The following is a 4,875-nucleotide window of genomic DNA, read 5'->3' as shown; positions in this document are numbered from 1 at the left end:
GGAAATCGCTGGAAATTCAATGGATGACATGGAGAAGGTGAAAGAACTTTGGTTTTGAAATGTTGTTGAGTTGCTGTTTCAATGGGTGAGATGCAAAATTGTGTTGCCTTTGTGGACATTGTTTCCTTTCTTTCTTTCTTTTTTATCTCAATCTCTCTAGCGGGAGTCTAGCTCAAAGTCCCTGACCAAACATGCTATGAATTTGCATGCCACAACTCGAGAGCATCAGTAACTATGGCAGAAAGAATTACCATGATTAGACCATAGGTGGCGCTATGGCATCCGTTGGATGAAAATGTATTACACTTGGTACATTATGTGTCTTTCCTCATGGGGAACATATTTGCCCCAAGAACCCATAAGGTCCGCCATGATGGATTTTCTACAGGTGCAACATTTGGCCAAATGTATAACATTTAACAACAAATAATATTTGAAAAACAAAATGCTATAAATGTGTATGCCACTAGAGAGCATCAGTAACAATGCCAGAAATAATTACCATGATTAGAACATAGGTGGCGCTATAATAACACATAGAAAATCAAGTAACTTCATAATGCTGGCATTTCTACCCCGTTGTATGAAACTTGGTACATATTGTATGTCTTTCCTCATGGGGAACATATTTGCCTCAAGAACCCATAATCAAGAACCCATAATCCGCCATGATGGATTTTTCTGCAGGTGGAACATTTCGCCAAACTTAATACAAATTTACTTAAAATCAACTGTAAGTCAGATTGGTCAGAAATTGTATATGAACATGTGTGGTGCATGTCTCTCTCTAGGGTGTTAAAGGATGAGAGATCCATTTAAAGATATTGAAGAAAATGCTAAAAATAATAATTTTCATCCCATTCCCAGTTATAACTTTGTTCACAAATTCCCTTTCTAGTGACTCTTTATTTGATGTTGCTTCACTCAGTGTTTCCTCCAGGAATTTTTACAATGGTGGCGGGTAGTGCACGCGCGCTCAAAACAACGACGTAATTTCAGCCAAAACTCGAGGATGGCCCAAAAAAATAAAATGTTTTCCTGTACTTCTCCCGTGTGTCTCTTATTGTCTGTGTCTGCATGTTTTTCCAGCATGTAATTCCGTTGTCAATAAAAACAAAAACACTGATCTGACGTTTTTTTTCACAACGTTATTACTTGTCACTTTAAGCCCAGGAGGGAGTTAGCGATTAGCGATGTTTAGCTTAGCTTAGTTTAACAGAAGTATCTTCACTTTTAACATGACTTCCCGTGGTCGTAGAGGGCTGGTCGACGGCTTAAAATGACCGTGTAGACCTGTAGACCTTATCCAGCTATAGTCTTGTGTTTCTACCCCGGGCATAGCCGGTGTTATTCACGGACAAACACTCCTGTTAGAGTGGTTCTAGTACACTGGACATAGGTAACACATAGAGAGGCTTCTCCTCTCTCTCTCCATCCTACACTACACTACACTACGCATCCTATACTACACTACACTACGCTAGTTCGCGGTGTTCGGGTGACAGCCAGGGCGCGTTCGTAAATACGCTCTGGAAATCTGATCAGCACTCACGGAATGCCTCTTGTCCAATCAAATGACTTGGTCCCTTTATGACGTTGAACCCAGTGTGCGCTCCGGGGCTCTCAGAGCGAATTTACGAACGCAGCCTCAAGTTCAATACTCGCGACACACACGGACTGGTCCAGTTTCAGCGCTTGTGGGTGTGTCTAGCGCTGTGAAGGTCTGAAAAGCGGCCTAAATCTTTTTTTTTTTTTGGGGTTGAGAAATCTGAATGGCGGTCCGCCACGATGAAATGCATGTAGAGGAAACACTGCTTCACTCATTCACTAACATTGTCATTGCCTCTATGCTGTATATTGATTCCATTCAGCTTAACATTATATATCGTTCACAAATAGCCTACACAGACAACTTTACTCTGGTTCATATCTCTTAACATACTCTATAAATATATTGAAAACATATACCTCCCATGTCTGATTAACAATGCATCTTGGCACTACAATGTGTTACCATGTTGAAGCATTTCCAGATATCTCAAAAAACAGGCCTTTGAAATTTGACCATTTTGGCTAAAAGCTAAGGCTAATGCTAATATAGTGCTTAAAAACTAATCTTCTGCCCCGCGGTGGCGCAGCGGTCTAAGCATCAGTCTCTGGTGCAAGCTGCCCACTGGGGACTGGGATCGAAACCCGGTCTCGCCAGACCCGGATATGGCCGGGGCCCACGGGGAGCAGCATATTGGACGGCCGCTCCCGAGGGTGGTATAGGCTATTTCCGGATAAGGATCCGTCGCGCAACACCGCCCCCGTCTGGTGCCGGAATAACAGTGTTGGGCTCGAGGGGCCGGTAGCTAGTCTATCGGCTCTCTCATCTGGGCTGCCGGCCACGGGGTGCGCGTGCGGCCGATCCTACGCAATAGGCGACAGGGGATAATTGGACACTAGGTTGGGTATAATTGGATACTAAATTGGGTGAAAAAGGGATAAAAAAAATAAATAAAAAAACGAATCTTCTCATGACCGCTTTACCTGATTCAGTCATATGGGGGTGGCATACTATGCTAGGCTTGCAGAATATAGTGTAAGCACATTATAAGTAGTGAAATGCTTGATATAAACTATACAACATGGTCATTAACTGGGGAAGGTTAATCCACAATTCATTTTCGTATTTACGCTTAGTGTATTATCACCATAGCATAGTAGCCTATGTATATCAGACCATAATTAGGTGACTGGTACCTTACAGGCCTGTGGTCCTAGGGTACTTCATAATATCATAGCTTAGTATATCAACTTGGCCCATATTAGGTGAGTGGTCTACCCCCCTGTCTGTAGGTCTACCCCCTATCTGTCAATCTACAACCTGTCTGTAGGTCTACCCCCTATCTGTCAATCTAAAATGTCTGTAGATCTACCCCGTGTCTGTCAATCTCACCCCATTTATGGTTATGGGGGAACACGCCCCATTGCTGCTTGCTTTATATTTACTTATGTAATTACGTATGTTTTTATATGATTTATTAATTTATCTGTTGAAATTACTCCCCTAAAATACAATAGTAAAAACATGTATATATTTGACACAACTGTTGACATAATATTTATACGTTTTGTATATTTGTATATTATATTTGTTGGAATTGAAAGCACTTCTGTGTAACAGTGTATTCATGGTACAATATACTAACCATACAATATTCTTGTATTGTCTTTTTTACTTTTACTACAGAAATTGGTTGGTCAAGAGTTGGCAGACAATTTTATACCCAGTAACTTTATTTGCCCATTAACCAAAAGAATGTATGTTGACCCAGTGAAAACCAAATATGGAACCATTTTTGAGCGAAGTGCCATTGAGAAAAATCTGTAAGTATGTATGTTGATCATTCACCTGTATTAGTAGTGATGCATGATAATTGTACATTGACATGATAAACTAGCCGTAACATATTATATAGCATAATAAATGCTTATTAATAACACATTAAAAGTGCAATACATTTTGGACTTGATGCAAAATATTGTTGTTATCTTATTGTTCCTTATTGTTCCAAGTGCAGCACTGGGATAGACATCAACAGGGTTGTTTACCAAAAACTGACGCTTCAGGCCTGACCACACAAATTGATGAATTTAACTAATTTCAACTTTTTATACACAAAAATTACACCAAAATGACATATGGCAAAATGACACCAGCTGTTGTCTCTGGTGTCTGCCAACATACTGTACAATATGAGCCTCATATAAAACATTGGCTCAATACAGTTTTCATGACATCTGTGTTGCTATTGCCTCAGACTCCAACTTTGGTCCCGGAGACTGATGAATTGCATGAAAAATATGTTCTGATACATGTAAAAAATGCCTGTCGTCTCCATTGTATGAGCACCATAGACAACCTTTTTTTCTGTTTCTGATGGATATTCAATATTTGTGTGGCCAGCGCCATTGGCTTGTCAAAATGTAGTAGAAGAAGTGAATGACAATGAGTAAGAATTTCTTTGACAATGAACTTTAAAACCTTAAAAAAACATTGGTCCAGCACAGTAGTAATTTCCTCTTACCACTAGTTGACCGTTTTTTAAATCTAGATTGACCTGTTTGAGTTGATTTGATGGAAGATGTGGCACTCAACTGTCTTCTGTTTTTCAGGCTGGGTACTGGGACTGATCCAATTGTAAAAAAATCCCTGAATCTAGGTGATCTCAAAAACGACAAGGAGATGAAAACAATGGTGACGAGCTTTCGCAGGCAGCAAATGCAGGAGACCAGTGTTTAGATAAACACAATGTGGTAACCTGGATGTTTTCCATATATATATTTGGAAGCAACACATTTATAGTAATTCACAGTAATCCAACAAAGTAATCAGTCAAAACCAATGACATATAATCAGATATTAATCCAAAGAAATCACTATACTAAGTATTGACTGTTTACTAATCGATATATAATGTGACCAGTTAAGAATACAGAACTAACCAATATAATGTAACCAGTTATATTGCAACTATGTAACCATAATCAAATATGTACAGAATGTACTCAAGGTTGATTTAATGGTGAATACAGTATGTATTGAACTGAATATGAACGTGAACAAGGATTTGAGGGGCGTTTAGCACATGTTGATTAACTACACTGGATGTTCATCTTCAATTCATCTTGTAATTCAAGTACTGATTCATGTTGAAATATGTATTCTTATGTTGGACTATGTATTAAATGTTGATTACGGTTGAAATGTAACCAAGACTGAGGGAAAGTATAGAGAAAGAGGAACTACACTCTTGAGCTGAGGTTTGTTGAGGACAGTTGTTCAGCAAGGGAGTTCACCTAAGTTCAGATGGACATTCCCGAGGCTTT

The sequence above is a fragment of the Nansenia antarctica genome (genome assembly GCF_963989245.1).
Source record: "Nansenia antarctica genome assembly, chromosome: 3".
Lineage (NCBI taxonomy): Eukaryota > Metazoa > Chordata > Actinopteri > Argentiniformes > Microstomatidae > Nansenia > Nansenia antarctica.
This window is presented reverse-complemented; position numbering follows the sequence as displayed.